Below are 20,161 nucleotides of genomic sequence, written 5' to 3'. Positions count from 1 at the left end.
CAGGTACAAACAAATTGAAACACCTCCCAGATTGTACCAGATACATCATTGAACACATTGAGGTTTTAACATTTTTGCCGCGACGGGGTGGGGAGACATCTCACGCTCTTCCCCTCGGCCTCTTGCACCTTCACACAATGCTCTGGTAGTTTTTCTCCAGTTGTTTTACTATTTAATTTCAATAAAGAATTCATAAGAGACAATCCTTTGTTTTACACAATCTCTGTACTCTAATTTAGTGTCATCTGTCCTGTGCTCACATAGAATACTACTCATTATTTTTAGATGTGCATTTGTTAATCAGTGATATGTAATTAACTCAAAACACCATATTAAAAAATGGTACTCACAGAAAATAATTGCATTGCTTCAACATGTGAAAAAAAATTGATGCAGGACAGAATAGAAAAATATGGCATCCCACAGCGGCAGCAAAAATTGCTGCCATAACCATTTCCTCCAGCCACCCCCCAATCAAATGGTTCTCCCCTAATGTTCGTCATCTTCACAATTGAGGGTATTAAAATAGTTGAAAACTAGTGTTAGGTCAAATGTGCAAAGTAAAACTAGTTACAGAAAAATTTGTTGTAATTGAAATCTAATAAAACCATTGGATAAGTCATAAAATATAATTATCTTAATTGTCATCGAAATTTAATCCTCGCCAATCTATGCAATAGAAAGATGAGATCGCAAAAGCAAATAACTAAATTAGTTTTAGTGATTGGTATTGTTTTTCAAGAAATATTAGTCATGCTGCAGCAGAGTTAATTGGTTAAGTTAATATTTACTGACATTTTATTTGAATGCAAACACGAGCAGCTTACATAACATTCCAAATATTTCTAGCCTTGAGAATAATTTCATTAAAAACTTTAGAGCTTTGGAGATCACATCTTTGAAATTGTAAAAGAGAAAGCTGATAGACAGTTTCTTCACAGAAATCACCAATATTTGGCAGGATTTCCTTTAATATGAGTGCATCATTTATAATTGGGAAAAGCCCAGAGAACGGAATTAAATACTCACTTGATGATCTGAAGATCAGGTGAGCCGCTGCGGAGCAATTCTTTGGGGTATATAGATCTCTAAAAGGAGCTTTTCATTAAGAGGGTATGCCTGTATAAACCCCAAGCACATTGATTACTTCATGTGAATTGGCAACTCAAAATCCATTTGACTTGGTTGGCAGATCAGAGTGCCTTTGTCATGTTAATTTTCTTCTAATCCATCTTTGTTTTCTCTGCTTACCTTACTATCACTTGTCATCAAAAATTTATAACTGAGGTGATGAGGTGGTGGAATTCTGAGGGGTGTTCAATTCTAAACAGGACTAGAGAATGATTGTTTGCAGTTTCTTAAGATTTTTCAGAGATTCAAATTTACTATACCAATTTTCCTTTCCCGATGACAATGGGAAGAGCAGGCAACTTCACGTTTATGGGATAGATGTAGTGAATGAATAACAACTGACAAGAGGCATTGCTCTCTCACATCTAATCCTGGACCCCATCCTACCTGTCCACTCGTCCCAATGGTATGTCCCAATCAAGCATCAACAGTTTTGAATTATCCAGCGTTTATCAAGTTTGTCAGCACTGTGACATCTGAGGACAATTTACTTCTTCGGTTTTCCTGGTTAATTGTTCCTGTTCTCAGCCTACCTTTGATTCCCTCCTGGAGAACACATGGTGAGTGTTGTTGGTGTGCTGTTGATTTGTCATTTGTAAGCCATGGAAAACCCTCTCCACACTATGTAGACAAACTCTGATGTTGGATGTTTTGACGTTTGATGGTGTTTTTAAAAAGGACATTTACCCAGCCACTTATACTGTCAATAGGTATAATCACACCATTACCAGAGTTCAATTATTTTACCGTGGGTATTATGAGCTCATTTAATGATGGCTAGTGATATTTAGATAGGTTTTCAATCACAAAAACACACAAAATACTCAAAATAAAAAAAAATATGTCTCGTTAAATGCAGGTGCATTACAACTGTTATTGATCTCTTTTCAAATTTAAACTACCACTTATTGATTGCGAAACAACATCAGTTCTCAGTTTTTGGCGTTTTATGACATTTTTCCTGAGTTTTGCCAGTAAAACTTCCTTTCTCCTTGGTTCACAGTTATCAAAATACCAGGCCTACACGAGAAAAGAGAGTATCCATGAAGAAATTGCTGAAAGTGTTGGTTTTTCCAGTGGCTAGCAGAGTTGACGGGGATATTGATCGGGTGGTCTTGAGTAACGGCCATAACGGCCTGTACTGAAGCCATGACAGAGGGCCTGGATTCAAGCTTCATGAGTGATACAGGCTGCAACCACTGTGACTTGAAAGAACTTGTGACGACCCAGTCGACCAGTACACCCACCAAGAGTACCCCTAACCACTTTCAAAATAATAATATGAACAGTATCAGAGGACCAGAGGTCAAGAAAAAGAAAAGAATTATGAGTAAAAGTGGCAAATGTAGGCTGAACTTTCACACAAAAATCCCTCGCCACAAAAGACTCTTTGCAGCTGATTTGTTTACCACCTCCGTGGATATGCCATGGAGGTACAATTTTCTCATGGTATCAGCATGCTACCTGCTCAGTTGGCTATTTTTCTCCGTCTTGTACTGGCTCATTGCAACTTGGAGGGGGGACTTTCATCATCTGGATGATGAGGACTGGAAGCCATGCTTCAGGAACTTTGAGGGTTTCAGTTCAGCATTCTTGTATTCCATGGAAACACAGTCCACGATAGGTTACGGTTTTCGCTCGCCAAATGAAAAATGCCAAGAAGCTATGATCGCGGTCCTGGTGCAGGTCATATGGGGGAACTTTGTGGAGGCCTTTGTCATCAGCAGTTTCCTTGCCAAAATATCTCGGCCAAAACTCAGGGCCGGAACTTTAATTTTTAGCGAAAAGGCCGTAATCTGCGAAAGAGAGGGTCACATGTGTTTTATGCTTCGAATAGCAGACCTGCGGAGCAGTCCAATCGTGGAAGGCCATGTCCGGCTGATCTTGGTGAAGCATCATGTTACTGAGGAAGGCGAGGTTATGCCACTCAAGATGTACGACCTGGATATAGGCCACAGCATGGGACTGGACAGAATGTTTCTAGTTTGGCCATACACTATAGTGCACAATATAGATGGCAGAAGCCCACTCTATGAGGTTTCCAAACATATTATGGAGACCGTCCACTTTGAAATTATCGTAATTTTTGAAGGCATCGTAGAAGCAACAGGCACAACTACGCAGGCCCGCACTTCCTTCCTGAATGATGAAATTATGTGGGGGCATCGCTTTGAAGAGGTGATGCGTTTTGACAAGGACAAGATGGGCATTGACATGGCTCGCTTCCAAAAAACATACTCAGTACCAACGCCCACGTGCAGCGCAAGGGAAATACGGGACATTCGCGGATACAAAGTTTTTAACCCTCAAAATGCTGATGATGATGATGATGACGTGGAGGCATCTGATCAGCACCACCTCATCGAAAGACGTACGTCTGTAGGGGAGCCCATCTCATGGCACACATCAAGAGTGCACATGGAATCTAGAATTTGAAAATTAGAACACTAGGGTAAGTCATAACACCTTATATCGCTTGATACACTGCACAACAGACCTTGTCTGTCTACATATAGTTATTTTTGATATCATGATGATACCAAACACAATGATAATATTGCTATAATGTCAACACCATACACGGTGCTTAATGAAACCAAGCTTTTCCAATGTACTGATTCGTATCTGCACTTGCATATGGAGAAGTTTATATATCAAAATCTCTCTGCAAATGGCATTCCAAAACTAAACCAGTGAAATCAGCAGATAAAAGGGTGTCCCATCCAATGTTCTGAGAAAAAAATTCAAAGGAAAAATTCTTTATATTTTGACTCCATGCCCTTTTACTCTTTTGTTCAACAAGCTCAGTTTCATACTCTGGTATAACTTTGGCAAGAAATGACTATTACTGGCAAAGGCAGTCTTGTTCAACCTTTCTCTGCAAATTGTTTTTTATCAGAAGACAGTGTAATGAGGTGTTGAGGGGAGGGGACCTTGTCAAAAAGGTCGTCATCTGTCTGGAATAGTCGGGTTGTGAAAATGTAATGACCACATCCCCAAAAATTTCATTAAAAATAATAAATCATATAAGTAGAATCAATAGAAATTCAATATTATAACACCTGGTAATAATACAGTCAAAACACATTCAACAACTGCAACTTTTCAAAAGAAATTAAATTAAAAGAAGACATACAGTGAAACCTGTCTATACTAAACCCTGTTTAAACTTAACCCTTTTCCATGTCCCATTCCAATAGAACTCGATATTTAAAGGACCTCTATAAACCAAACACCTCTCTAAACCGAACAATTTTCTTAGTCCCTATAGGTTTCGATTTAGACAGGTTTTACTGTATATGAATTTTTGTTTGATGTAAAGCTTTGGATATAATTAGGATTTCTGCTCTTGCAGTTCATGACAAATAGTCCAAGGCCATCTATTTAACTTTGCAACCTTCTTAAACATCCTTCACCTGAACACCCCATTGCTGCATAGATAATGCCATTCAACAAACAAAGAAACAAGTAAACACGTGTATGAGTACTAACATTGAGCAGTGGGAAACAATCCAGTTTGGCATCTGTCAAGTTGACCAGCTGAAGTTAATCAAGAAAACTTGAATATTGCTAATGTTTGTAACGCTTCATTGCTACTTGACTGGTTGAGCTGAGGCCGCTCATAAATAATTGACTGAAAATGAATAAATATTCCTAAAAAAATATTACAATGCCACTGTGAACCATGACTCATTAGCATCAACCAATTTTCATTGATTACAAAGCCCTTCAAGGCTGTGCAAATAATGAAATTTGATAATTTCTCTCTGCTCACTGATAGGCATATTGCCGTCCTTGCCAATTTCAGGAAAACTGACAAATTCAGAGACTTTCAGTGCACACTGTTCTTCAGATGAACCAAAACCATTTGAGTTCTGCCATTGAATAAAATACAAATATAAATAAGTTATTCAAATTACAGAAACGCGCTGTGCGTGTTATGATGGGCACTAAGTATAATTATCCGACCAATGGACTTTTTAGATCATTACATATTATGCCTTTACCTGATAGAATTTTATACAAAAATATGTGTTTAGTTTTTAAACCTTGAAAGGTATATAGCCCCATTGTATATGACGGAAATGTTTCAATATGTCAATCAGTGTCATAGCCGTGTGACCAGAGCTAGCTCCCAAAATAAGCTTGATATCCCTAGAGCCAAACTGAATGTTTTTAAAAACACATGGTCAGTACAGGGAGCTATGGAATGGAATAAGTTGAAAACAGAAGTCAAACCTTCTGAGACATTTGTCTCTTTTAAAAGCAATTATTTAAAACAATATTGGGCAGAATTTTAATTTTTTCTTGCTTTTCCTGTTAAATGTGGCAGTTGTTATATATGGTTATTTGTATTTTCACTTTTGGAAATTGTTTTTGTGGTTTTGTATATATTTGTTGTACTGTCGAGGGCCCTGGGGGAGATAAACTCTCTAGAGTTTACCAGGCTACCCTCATTAAATAAAGCCAAATAAAAAAAAATAAATAAATAAATATTGAGACTGATAGTACGCCAAGGATCATTATGATTATTTTTTGGTTGATTTTAATATACATGTATTCACAATTCATATATATGTTGATGCCATACCCATGTACTTGATGAATGTAAACTAAATACAAAAGTCAATTTTGTCACATTTATAAAATATTTCACATTTGTCACATTTATAAAATATTTCACATATCACAGACAATTGCTTTCAGAGCCAGGCAATTTTTTTTATTTTCCCCAAAATTTTGATCAAAAACTGTAGCTAATGAAAAGTTATGTCCATCTGATCCAAAGTGATCAACAAAATTACAGAAAATTCTTAAAAATTGGTAAAATGAGCGTTGCACTAAAATTTTGGACAAAATTACAGCTGTCAAAGGGTAAAAAGAAAATACTGCTGTCATACTGATCATAAATAAGTTTATTTTAAAAATATATGATTACCGTACTGCTGCAGGTGCACTTTCTTGTAATGTTTTAACTCGTATGAATTAATTCCCAATTAGAATGCAATAAATGCAACACTGAGAGTACGGGGTGTCATACGTACAACAAAAACATCTAGAACTCAGGTCTGCGCATAGGAAAGGAAAAACATTGCATTTGATGACTACTTTAATTAATACACGCTTATAACCGATCGACCCACATATTTCTGTGACGCGTGTCCTACATTTCGGCTATGAGGCAAAAACAAAGGTTTATATCAGAGTACAGTGCTCAGATGTTCAAAGTCTAAACAAAATTCCAAAAAGTCCAATGTCTCATCACTGAAAACAATGGGCGCTTGGATAATAATTACCTTGCATTGGTGAAACAATACGAACTTCAAACAGAGATGTTCAAAGTCAAGGTTTGCATTGTCAGATACTGGAGTTCAGACTAAGGTACTACTCCCATCAGGGAACTCACTGAGAAAATAAACAAGCCCCCTTCTCTCCCTGACAGCTGAAATTTAGTGATGTTTATGGCCAAAAAATAAAATGTTCTTGCAAATTGTAGCTGATGATCAAGTCGACAGGTAACAATGACACCTTGCAGATGTCAAATACGGAGATAAAAATTTAACTTTTGTTAGTTAAAAGTCATGCACGTTTAAGAGTTCCTAAGAGCTCCAAAGAACAGTTTGGTGACGGTGTTGTCTCTTGTCAGTCATCCATCATGTTGTTACATCACTGTGGCCTGCAAACCAAAGTGAAGGACAGTAAACTTGTGCAATCTAAATAGTGGAATACTGCACCTGGTACATATGATGTTAATAAACACTTTCATAATCCTGCAGCATATACTTTAACCTTTAAAACCTTTTTTTTTGTAAGGAGTACGAGAGTTAAAACTGATGAAGCAGGTAAAGGATAAGTGTAAACCAACAACTGCCAGGAAGTTAAACATTTGCAAATTAAGAAGTGTATACAAACCTTGCAATACACTGGTAGACATACAGGAGCCACTCTAGAGACCCTAGGCTAACCCTTTAGTCATAAGTTCCCTCTTCAGGGTCCAACATTTTATATCTGGGAACAGGAGCAGAGTGGTATCTGTGATTGCACTGATTGTAAAAATGATATCATTATTTTTTTCCGCCGGTGAACACATGCACCTGACAAAACCAAAACATTTTAATAAATTCAGTAAATCGGACCTGCCAAAGTTTCTTTTGCCATAACTGTCATCGAAGAAAATTAAACAGTGCACAGTTTGTAAAGCGCCAACGACCACTTATAATTGTCAGTGATGCATTGATATTGATGAAATTTGTCAAAAAATTTTCCGCTACGGCTGACGTGTGTCACTAATTATAGTATCAAAATGATCAATGGCATCACGAGACGTTATCGTGGTACTGATTTTCTTGTTCACTATACGCTGACATGTACTTGCCATTAAATAACCATCAAATTCTTACTCTTCCATGTCTGGCAAGCGGTATATGTCTTTTCCTTTGTAATAAAAATCACCAGAATAAACCGAACCTTGGCGAAATGAAAGAATACTTTCGGCACCTCTGCAATTTATCAACACAGATCTCTCTTTTTTCAGCACCAGCAAAACAGGGTTGGGTAGTCTTATCAACTTCCTTATCTGAGGTCATGATTTGAGGTCAACTGGGACAAACATTGTAGATATACAATATCTTATGTTAAATAGCTCTGAAGAGAGAAAAGGGACGGGGTGTAGGCTGATGCAAAAGACCTTCTGTTTATTTGTTTGTTACCCATCCTTATGATTTCACAAAGAAAAGGTGGTGATCGGTGGTTTTGAAAATCTTTGAATTTTTTGACAGTCTGTTGATTATGCAGGAAACAATATAAAATATGAGAACATATACACATAATACGGGCCAGGCAAATCTTGGTAAAGACACCCAGTGGATGGACAATTAGGACAGTTTTAGTTGATATTAATGATTTAATTGATGAAGAACTGGGATACAGTACGAAACTCTTTATGTAATCGTTGTACTGCCATCAAGAAAACATGTTTGGAATACAGTACATTTTGGAGTTGGGAGTGAATTATCCAGTGTCAAATTATAATCATTTCCCTTGTAACTTTGTTTATGGCCTATGTAGGTAAGCATGTGCAGATGGGAGATAGGCAGAAGAACAGTATCAAATCCTTTCTCTTGAACTACTTCACATGGAAATATCCATAAAACATTATTTTTTGTCTGGCTACTGTAACATTTATGACAAGATTCTGCCCAAGAGTTGTACAGCAAAGACAATATTGTGGAGTTGTCGTTTACTTTCACTAAAGTTTTCTGAAAAAATTTCCTCAATAAATCATTATGAAGCCACTTGTGTGTCGAAAAAACTGAAAAAATTTTTCAAGACTATATTTTCATCAGAAAGTGTTGATAAAAATGTTGCTGAGTAAGCAAATTTTGCCTGATGGTTTTTCAAGAAACAAATTCACCATTTGCCAACTGTTTTTTGTTGTATATATTTTAATAGTTAACTTTACCAGGTCTGTTGTAAATATTAAAAGAAAACAAAACACTAAAGCAGGCTCTCCTTTGACAGTGTGGGGGGGGATAGTTTATAACCTTCAGTGGCAACACACAAGGATGTGACATCGGAAGCATGTATGCAAAAAGATGTAGTAATATGGTAAATGTATTTAATTCTGATGAGAATTCAACAAAACAGTAGTACTTGCTAGTTCTGTTCTGTGACAAGGTATATGGCATAAGAAGCACTATGATATCAGAGTGGATTTAATAAGTGCATGTAATGCCTTCTGATTTCCAGCAAGTTACTCTGATCAAATTTAAATAGACCATGCACATAGTTTTTGCTGCACAAGTTGATTTTGAGTTGTTTACTATTGTAAGAAAATCGTAAATGTGGCTGGCTGAACACAGGATAAAACACAAACCATAAACTTGGGACTTTTGGTAAACTCCGGATATTTTCACTTTGTTGCTGAAAAAGTGTATATTCAGTCAGCAAAAGATCATTTGTCAGAGGTTCATAATTTCATACAGAATCAAAGTAAATTTTTTGTATGGAGTCATTTTGAAAAATGATCTTCTTCAGGCTACAAGTCATGAAGCATGATTTATTTTCAAAGCTTTGACTTTGTGTGCAAGTATAAGACCCTTAACATAAACTGAACATATACTTTTGTTTTGTTCTATTCAAATGCCATGTCTGCCATAAAGTGTGACCAGTGACAGATATTTACAAAAGATTTCAGCGTGATGTTTAGTCCTACGTGTCTTACTGTAGGCAGCAATAACTAAAACGTAAACACTCAATAATAAATCATTTAAAAATAAAACAATTTGAAGCAACATATTTATGCTATGATTTGCGGTTGACATGGCATGAACAGTGAGAATACAACAAAAGCTTCTAGAAATTTGACTCTTCAAAACATTTGTTTGGAATCTGCCTTTCAAAAGAAACTTTCACAGTCATGTACAAAATTGGGTTAACAACTTTGACCCAAAATTTCCAAAATTGTTGTGGACAACCACCTATCCGTGTCAAAAACAATGCTTGAGGAGGAAATGGTATTGTTTTTTAACTTATTGGATCACAGCCAGGGGCAATTTACTGTTGGCATCATTTTTTTCTTTTTTTCAATTGATCCTATTTTGGTGCATTACGCATAATGGAGACTGTCTGGTGTTGTGAATTATTTAGTGAGCTTTTCTATCGGTTCATTAATGTATGAATACTGGATTAGTCATCTCACAATAGAAAAGAAGCACCACCCTAGGAATGCCGTCACCTAGCAACTGATGATGTCAATGCTTACCTCCCTCCCTAAGCCAATTAAATTCTGTCTAGCTTGGCCTGTTGTGAGGGAACGTGGTGTTCTTCTGCACCGGTCCCTGAGAATTTCAAACTGGTCAGGACTGGTTTTTTCCTATGCACTCTCTACCTTGTAAAAATAAGAGTAGAGTTTGTGATGCATGATTTCACATTTCTATTTTATTAGGAGAAATGTACTACATTTTCTTTGCTACCTAAGGATAAAAGTAGCCCTATGGGATTGACTTGTCTGATATGCTTGAAACAGATCAATATTCTGAAGACGCGTGGGGGAGGGGGGAGGTTACGGACAGAAACAAACAAATCAACAAGCAAAGGAAAACAATAACCTTCGGTTACTCTATAATACCAAAATAAATACTAAAATAATTGTGAAAACATGAGAGAAAACGTTCAGTTTATGGTTAAATAATTCTAATGCTGTTTCTATGTTAAAGTTAAATTCCTTGCCAGTTACTTGTGTTAAGAAAACTTCATTGACACACTCCTCTCCTTTTCTCTTCTGTGTTTACATAGTATTTTGTATATCTTATCACTATGAGGTCAAAATCATTCTGCATGTAGAACTTGACAAGTTCATTGCTCTCACGCCCATTACTATAATAATTTAAGTAGATTGCACAGTCATAAATATCCTTTGAGCAAATTTATTGTGTATGACACCAAGCGTAGCAAATTAATTAGGTTACTGCTTTTCAACTGTAAGGCAAGGGAACAGGTAGAAAGACTGCCAAAAAATTTCACAAAATTCTGCCCAAAGAGAATCAATTTCTTAGCAGACTGAAGTGTAAACAAACACACTGAGCACATTAAAAGGGCTAATGCTGGTTTTGTTGTTTGGTGATAATAAACAGTTATACAATGATCAGCGCTATTGACATGAATGGATTGATTCTCAGAATGCAATTAGGTTATAATGGCATCAAATATTTGTTTACATTTTCCCCGTTGTTCTTATTAAACACTGAGCAACAATAAAATTGATACGTTTTAAATATACGACAGAAAGGACAACTAAAAATATTGGTTTGTACCTTTGAGTTGAACACAATTGCAAATAGCCATGTTTGTAGGGTCTGATCACCATCAGAAACTAAGTATACTTCCTAGATTCTTCCATGCAAATAAAGAAACACATTCAAAAAGCTATACAATGATGTACTGATGCATTACAATTTTTCTCTCACCACAGGTTGGACATGTTGAAGATGTTAAACAAGAATATTGAAGAACTTGTAAATACAAACTATTAAAATTGTGAACTTCATTTAGTTTTAATTTGTACAGTGTGTGAAGCTAGATAGTTTGAGTTTGCCACAAACAAGCCTTTTTGAAGATGCATATTATGTTCAAGGAATTGTTAATACATTTTTACAAAACTACACATAAAACGTTAGATGTGACCAAAAAAATTCTAAAAGCTCCGAAGCACAAAAAAACATAATAAACACAGGTATCATTGATCACTTGTGGCAACATAGACAACTGGACATCCTGCACCTGAATTCGTGTCGAGTTTGATCAACTGGGAGATGCAAGCAACAAAGCGACGTATTTACTGGGAGTTAACACTTCAAAAGCTTCATTTTTTTATCAAATGTGTGCACGGAGAGCGGACTGTACTGATTAGCAGACATGAGAGGCAAACTGACCTGTAAGTTACCAAAGCTAACCCCGGAGGATGCTGTCCTGCTTATCGCTCTTATCCACATTTCAAACGCTGCCCCCTCTCAGGATGCGTGATGTACCGTGAAGTTACTGCTGTGCTTCGAATCAACTTCAGGATTCTATCTGAAGGATGCTGGTCCAGGGTTCTTTGATCGAGCCATTCCGTCTTTTCTCATCCATTTTGTGCTGATGCGGTTGCTGACAGAGTAGCAAGATACAGAAAGGTGGAGATGTAATTTCGATGGGTGGATAAAAAATGTCGGAAAAAACAGAAGTGAATGACTGCTATCCCAGAAGGTCTTATCTACCTCTGTCAAGTAAGTAAGAGATTTATTATATTTACTGGCATGAAGATACTATGTAATGGAAAGAAATGGGGCGGGTGACTCCAGCTTGGTCTTTTGAGGTTTTAGTCAAATGTCATAACATTTACATTGTTCCCTTGTTTTGCTGAAGGTTGTTTTGATTTGAGCAGCATGAAATAAGGTATGTTAACAAACTCAAAGGTGTGAAGTTGTTGCTGAAAGATGGCAAAATACATCTCTTGCATCATGACCTAAAATACTGGACAATCCTGTTACTGTTCTAATTAATACTGACTACACCATGTATCGAACTGTGGAACAAAGACCAGTTGTTTTAAAAATTTGTCTGCAAACAGGAAATTAGTTCTAGATTATCTGAGCCATGATCCACTTTTGAGGATACATTTTCAATAGTGCTGATCACAAATGACGTCATTTTACTCTCATTAATATGCAAAAATAAATGTTTGTCCGCATTTTCCTTAAGAACAACGAAAATAAAACAGGCTAGTGTTACAATGGATACTAAAAGTCACACTCATTCATATGAACTAACCGTTCAGACTGCAAACCTGCAACAACAGCCACACATGCAACAACAAAATTTGTCCAAATTTCAGGCAGCAGTGTCCGATGTCGCGGAGTGTGCAGCTATATTTAGTAACAAACTTGAAATCGTGATCAGCACTATTGTATGAGTTGAAACAATACTGTATCTCTCAGTTGCCCGCCTCTTCGCATTTATCCAACCAATTAAAGGACGAACTAGCCCTCTTGCACATCAGTGAATTTCAACACCACCTGTCACTTTGTATGCTAGCAACTCAAAATAATCCTTGGCTGAGAAAACTGACAAAAACTGTTTTCATTTGAGAAACTGTCCAACATTCATTTCTGCTGAAAAAAAACCCATATCACATGAGTCACACGGGGAACAGGATTCACTGCCCGTGACTGAAGTCTGAGGTTTCTGACAATTCTAACTGTTATGTGAAATTGCTAGTCAAAATATTCCTCCCCCTGATATGGTGTTGACACTGACTGGTTTAAAGGCGAAAGTAAACAGTCTGATAACATATGAGAAGAGAAACATGGTCACATATACAGTGATTGCAATGAAACTAGCGACCACCTGTTGCATTTCCAGTAAAACTAAGAGTAGTACAGTGATGTAGCATGGAGGTAAATGGATGTAGTAAACACGATGTAAGCTCGAACAGTGTTGAAATTTCAGCAAATTCACTCTGGTTTCCTTTGATGCACCATGAGACAAGGACAATCATGGTGATACTTGTTCTCATTTCAGTCGCTTGTTACATCAATTATGGATTATCACTTTGCTAAACATCAGACAGCGAGGTTTGGGGGAGTGGGGAGGCTGGTTTATGAGTTTTGATATCATTAAGCAGATTTCAGTTTGGTGGGCAGTGGCTTTATCACTGATAGAATGTTTTGTTGGCTGGTTTTCAAGATTAGATAGCAAGTTTAAGTCAAGAGGTGTATTCTGGACTTTGATAAAGTTATAATCAGTCCTTGATAACTTAGTCCAATCAAACCTTGCTGAATAAACTAAAATCGGTCACCACACACCTTCTTGAAAGAATAGATAAATTATACATCTTCTGCATAGCAAAGAAAATATCTTTGCTCAAATGCTAAAGATGTGCTAAGCATAAGCTGTTAAAAAATTTCAACTTTATTAAAACCACGTATATGAAGTCTTAAAAATTATGAGCAATTTTTAAAAATTGAACACATTTTTAAGAGGTGTTTGATGTAACCAAACTGATAGTTGCTTCTGAAGAGACACACAAATAGACATTTTTTGTCGCAAAGTCTTAAAAGTTTCAGCAAATACAATAGTCCATCTATTCATTTGTGGGACTTCATTATCCACTCTTGTTTACGTTTTGCTTGACGAGCAACAAGTACTCTAAAAGATACAAAATTCAATAGCAGCGTAATTTATTTGCAGAGCACACGGGCAAACAAGTGGGGGACGATAGTGGTGAACTGGATCGGTTCATGTGTCGGGTAATGAAAAATTTCAGGTCAAAGGTCAGGGAGGTAGATAAGGTGGATTCTCAAAATTGCTGAAATAGACGTGCGTGCCTACTTCAGGAAGTATCATTGCAATGGGCTATCAATCGTCACTTATGGGATTGAACAGCGGATTACGTCTCTGGAAACCGTTTTTGCTTTGATTACTTTTAAATGGGCGCAAGATAAATTCTTTAACAATCACAAATGACAAACTCTGATAAAATTGTGTTGAGATTTGATTTTGATGGCATGAATGAATTTTTTTAAACTTTGAAAGTAAAAGTATAAGAGGACGTACCGAATTGAAGGTTATACTTTGTCAGTGCTTCTACTGCAGCATTGGTAATCGGATGTTACTGTGAAAGAAATCTTGTTTGAAACTTTTGATAAAAACTTTATAATGATCACGTCAAGAATGAAAATCAGGTATCACCAGCCAAAGTTGGGATTTTGGATTTAAGAAACAAATTTCCTTAAATTTAATGAAACTGACACTCAATAGAGGTCACTCTACCATGTGTTGATTCTGTACAGAGATTCCAACTTCTTATTTTTTACAAAAATAATAAGACAGAATTTACTCTAACAACTTCAGAATGAGCCTGTACAAGCATCATACTAGATAAGTATTGTATGTGAAATATTGCATGTTTGGAAAACTGAGGCACATTCCTACTTTTAATCAGTGACAATCACTACCGCTGTCTATGAATAACTGTGTGTGGGATTAGTGAAACCTTCCGCACAACAGACACCTGCATTCTAAATGACTTTTCTAATCAAGTTATTCAGAGGGAAGGCTAATCTTATTTGTTGCAAATCTCTAAAAAAAGACCCTGTATAAGTTGATTGTATCATCTAAATCTAAATTCTTTGTATCAGTTTCCAGATTTGGGAGTCTTTTTTCTCTGAAGGTACAGCCCCTAATCAGTCAGCTCTATCACCAACGATGTATAAGTAGTTGATCTCTGTTTGGTCTGAGGATCAATTAAATATTGGCATTCAATGTTCTGACATGGATTCTGTGGGAAATTATCTTCATGCAACTCTTTTCAAAGATCTGACATGGATTCTGTGGGAAATTATCTTCATGCAACTCTTTTCAAAGAGTTGTATATGCCAGGTGTGTAACTCTACACAAATTAAGATTTTCAACCAAGGAACAAATCCTGTAATATAAAGAATTCTAAACAATAAAACCATGCGAGACCCAAGTATGTTGATGTTTGTGGACAGCCAGTTCTTTGATTGTACCGGTAGATGACAATACAGATAGTTTCTTTGTTAGTGTTCACAAATTGGATCTTGTCAATGACATTTCAAAAAGAGACAGATTTTGTGATCTGCTTGAAATACTACAGATGTTTAATCTGGAGCTGATTACAGGGGTGATTATGATAGGTGAGAATAGTGCACTTTTACATGTAGAAACCCCTATTTTGAACTTCTACAGAATATATTAGTTCAATGAGGATGATAATAAAAAGGAGTTCCAAACCTTTAGCGAATAATGATGGAAACTGATGGGAATTATCAAAATCACTGTTTTCAAAAATGTTACAAGTTCTCTCCTGATTGCAAATATCAACCACACGTTTTTTAATGTTCTTGCAGATCAAAATTCCTTTCTCCTAAAGCTCAGAACAGCATTAATACCTATTGATAAACTTACGATTCTTGCACAGAGTTAATTAGAAAAAGCTCTCTTTCTGGTTTTTATTGTATATCTTGATTAAGGATCTACAGTTCTGCACTTTAGACTCGGCAAGCACAAAAACAATCATAGTACTCTTGGCTGTTATCATGTTCTTACCTTCATTATGATGATAATAAGTCTTAAAAGAATGTTTAACCAATCACAATTATTCTTTTCCACTGCTTTTTTTCCCACTGTCCATGCCAGATACTTTTCTGCACAGTTTTTCACATTGCAATAACTCTTCTGACTTTAAATTTTACAACCGAGTGGAAATCTGGTAATCTTGGCGTCACTGAGAAAGGTTGGACTGTTCTTAAATACCTCCTTTTTATTGCACAAATCATGTCATAATTATTTCAAAGCAAGAACAAGTTGACATCCCGGAGAGACGGGACCGACTTGTACAGATATGTGAAGTCCAAAGGGTGCAAAAAACCATTCAACAAAGTTACGTCTTTTAGCTGATAGGGACAGGAAAGACGTTTTCTCATCGGTGATACCAAGGTTTCAAACCACTTGTCACTTTGACAGCAGTCAACATTAAATCAAAACCTATTGCTTACACACGTTTTCAAAGCAATATTTTAAAGTTTATTTTAATATTTACTCAGCAACAAGATGAAAATTTATCTTCACTCGGCAAACACGGTACGTGTCGTATCGTTTGTTTCATAAATGTCCTAGGAGCACTCTCTGGTAGACATCAGCTTTCTGTACACTGGGACATAGACCCTCAAGGGTCTATGATTGGAACTACACGTAATTTATGAAATAGGTGGAAAGACACTGCGAGAACACTGGGCACTTTGAGTCATGTACAAGCAGGTATTGTAGCTGCAAACAATCAGATTTCAGAGCTCTCTTCAAATCAGTGTAATCAGATTGAAAGAAGTTATCTGGTACCATCACTGAGGGGGACCGTGGTACCATGAAGTTTTAAGGCAACTATCTTGTATGATATACTGTACACTCAATATGTTTTGTGCCTAGCCTCTGTACTGGTTTTGCCGGGCAAGCACACTCTCAGTCCAGTGTCAACTTCAAATGAATGTTCAAGCAGAATTTTTAGAACAAACTACTAGAAAGTATAAATGCTGATACTGGTTTAAATAGTCATGTGAGGTAATAAAGCAATAGTTGGCAGTGTGATCAGACCTGCAAATACGCACGTCATCACTCCATTGATTGCCGTCCCACATGTGATATCATTATAAATCTCTGTAATCAGATTGCAAGGTACTGAGTATGATGCTGGAGGCCATAAAGTTCAGAAACTGATACGATCTGTTTAATCTGGTAAACCAATATTATTTGACTGTCTTACGATTTATAATTGATGAGTGACACTTCAAGTCTCTAGCTGTAAAATTGCTGGTAATAATACGATGAGGATCAATGTACTAAAGTACTTCACAAAGAATTGCATCAATGTCTTTGTAATCCAATATATCAACGTCCTTTAATATTGCGTAGTTGGCTTTGTTCATCCTGCGGTTAGATATGATTATCGAACTGAGATGAATGGCAGGTAAGTGCAAATGTTACAAGATTTCGGTAATATCAATTCACGTATCATTTACCATATCACCTGCTGACAGATTTATGGGAATTGTACCCTAATACCACAAAAACCAAACACTCACTGGCCTTACAGCGCCATTTCACACAAACCTAAAAACTTGAAGAAACCATGGATTATATCAAACAAAAACTGGACAGATTGTGAGGTGTCATAATGTTTTGGAAAACCAGTCAATAATGTAAAATTGCCTGATACGTTACTTGTTGTAAGATTGCCTGTGTAGAGTGGTAGGTATGGTTTTAGATTGAGCTTTCTTATAACACTTGAAACAACAGTTCAAAAAATCTACATCTTTTCCTGCTGTCATTTGTGAAAGAAACGAAAATTTGTCGCCACTGCTCTATGATTCACAGACACGTGTGAAATGAAGACAGTCTCCAATGCTGGCGTGTCAGTTTGTCATTGGTCGTTTAGCAGAAAAGTAGTTTTACATGACAAGAGCTTGTACCTCTGAAGTAGCTACAAAGTTTGGCATCTAAAGACATTCAAAATATTGAAGATTACTGTCGTTGTAAAAATGACAAATTTGACACGTTTTTAGTTTTGAATATCTACTTCCAAGTTGTATCACCAGCTGGGCTAAAATCCACCAGAACAGAATGTTTGGAAATACAGAAAATATTTCCAAAAGTAATCTTTTTTGAAAGGCTTTGAAGGACAGAAAGACAGGCCTTTTTACAGTTCAATCACTGTCACTGGAGAGTCAAGTTACTAATCCCTGGGACTTAATCCCAACTTACCTTCAAGGCAAGAGGAAATTACATTTTATTAAATTAACTGTCTTCTCACTTTGAGTCACAAAAACCATGGACACCGGAGGAGGTACATCAATCCTACAGACGAAAGAAAAAAGTTCAATATTCGGAAAATGCAAGCTAAAATAACACTTGAAAATGCTCAAGTGAATTTTCAGTGTGCATAAAGGTCAACATACAGCTACTTTTGTTGGCATTACAATCTCCAGTTGTTTGTCAGAATGTATGTATGGAGTACTTGCCAAATGTACTTTGTTCTGATCAATCATTTGGAAAGTTATCAGTATTTATGGTTCTCTTTGTGAGCGTAATCCCTTTCACACAAACTCAGCCTGTCTGCAAGTTCAGACCCTGCCCTGAAACTGACAGGCTTCCATCACATTGGGAAGGTGAAAGTATCAGGATATTATGAAATAAACATAAAAAGTGGCAAAACAGACGTTGATGACAAAAAAATCAGTACAAAGGATTGCGATAACATAAGATTGTTAATACAATACTCATATTAACCGGATACAATGCATGCTGGGATATCAGAAAGATGCTTATCAACCGCTCTGTAAGTCAGATTGCAAAATAGCTATACACATATGAACAGTACATGTCTACTGTAAACACATTCTACATAAATCTTTGCCAAACTTTTTGTTCCTAACGTCCCCCCCGTGCATAGGCCAAACATTGTCATAGAATTTCCAGTTCACACGTGTCAGCAGGAAAGGGTTAAATTCCAGTTGTGGGGAAAATCCTAAGATGTACATCCGTTTAGAAAAGGTGAAGGTGATTATGGAATTAAGTTCATTTATCACAATTTTCACAAACAGGAAACGAGTTTGTTTAGAGTTCCTTTACTCTGATTTTACACTTTCATGACGAGATACCAGGGGATAAACATGTTCTAATATAAAGAATAGAGAGTGAGCAAACAGTCTCATGGGTAGAATGGCAGTCCCTATCAGTATACTATTAATTTTGCGTCTATCCTACTAAGTATGAAGAGTTGGTCTATTCAAGCTATGTTCACTGCTGTCTGCAGTTCTTTACTGAAGACAGAAGTAGGGGAGGGGTTAAAATTTGAAATTACTAAAGATATTATCATGAACAACCTGTAAATTTCAATGCAAAATGGTACTGTACAAGCACATTATAACATAATTGTCTCTACTAACCATTGTATGACATAATTTTATATGCATCCAGGACAGCTCACTTCAAAACTTCCCTCCTCCATGCCCTGCCAAAACTCACACCATTTCTTGTGACCATCGACTGCAAAGATTCCATCACACTAAAAGTTGAAAAGTTTGCCAGGCATTTAGTACATGAGGGGAAAAAATGCCTAGAGAATGGAACTATTCATCCAGACAGAGAAAGGCGGGCTACTTTTTGTTGAATTACCAACTTCAACCGACCAGAGCAAACAACTCACTTCAATGGAACTGTCTAAGACAGTATCAAAGTGACAACATGTTCAGGTTTTTTTTTCTGGAGGTTTGACAAACATGCTTGCCAAGATAAACATGAAAAGATTCTATAAACTATTTTCATTGGCTGTTACTGTACGCTGATGTCAGACAAGGATTCAAGAACACTGAACTGACCTTTGCTTCATCAAGACCCCACCCCCACTGTCATACTTTCAAACTCACATCAGACGAATAATAAAAAAGACTGCTATGGCTTCCCTCCACACGTAAAACTTCCAATTCTCATGGGATTACAACTTATGTACTTAGAGCAGTCCAGAAATCACAAGAAAGTGAGTACTTCTACTCTGATTTCCTCATAACTCGTTTTTTTTTTCCTTTTCTGTATAGTACCTGCACAGCCATCATAACAGTTTGGATAATTGCTACGCAAGTGTTTCTGTGAACTGGCCATGTCAAATCATTTAGGTGAAATCTTAGAACAACAAGAAATCACAACTACCTGAAGGCTGTAAGGGGCTGTAAGAAACCTGATGACTTGTAATTTCACCTCATTCCACATCATCCTACTTGCGTGCTTCTAGAAATTTTGTGAAAACCACGTAAGGCGGTGCAAAAGTCTTCATTTTTCAACAATTGGGAAGTTGACTCTTTGGCTTCGGGCAACTTTGAGGAGCATATTTCTCTTCAATTTGGAAGGTTTAGAAGCAATAGGTCAAACGGATGTAACTTAAACTTGCTTGTCTGTAAATTACTCAGACATTGCCTGA

At 36.6% G+C, this 20,161-nt stretch overlaps 1 long non-coding RNA gene and 1 pseudogene across 13 annotated transcripts in view; one reads left to right on the top strand and one right to left on the bottom strand.

Annotated features, from left to right (window-relative positions):
- LOC139151296 (uncharacterized) overlaps positions 1 to 20,161 on the bottom strand; it is a 65,017-nt gene that overhangs the window by 10,697 nt on the left and 34,159 nt on the right. For 4 of the 13 annotated variants that reach the window (XR_011556385.1, XR_011556384.1, XR_011556387.1 and 1 more), the window contains 6 exons: positions 19,894 to 20,157; positions 19,134 to 19,252; positions 17,950 to 18,042; positions 11,565 to 11,778; positions 9,896 to 10,017; positions 7,045 to 7,140 (listed from right to left, as the gene is read on the bottom strand). This is a non-coding gene — a long non-coding RNA (uncharacterized lncRNA). Of the gene's footprint in view, positions 1 to 7,044; positions 7,141 to 7,599; positions 7,616 to 9,895; positions 10,022 to 10,946; positions 11,026 to 11,564; positions 11,779 to 14,226; positions 14,243 to 17,949; positions 18,043 to 19,133; positions 19,253 to 19,893; positions 20,158 to 20,161 lie in introns of those variants that run through there. The other 9 variants (XR_011556394.1, XR_011556393.1, XR_011556388.1 and 6 more) reach the window with 8 other exon arrangements.
- Positions 962 to 11,571, top strand: LOC139151293 (G protein-activated inward rectifier potassium channel 3 pseudogene; annotated as a pseudogene).

This window comes from Ptychodera flava, chromosome 15 (genome assembly GCF_041260155.1).
Source record: "Ptychodera flava strain L36383 chromosome 15, AS_Pfla_20210202, whole genome shotgun sequence".
Lineage (NCBI taxonomy): Eukaryota > Metazoa > Hemichordata > Enteropneusta > Ptychoderidae > Ptychodera > Ptychodera flava.
Note: the sequence above shows the minus strand (reverse complement) of the source record. Positions and strands in the feature narration are given on the sequence as shown.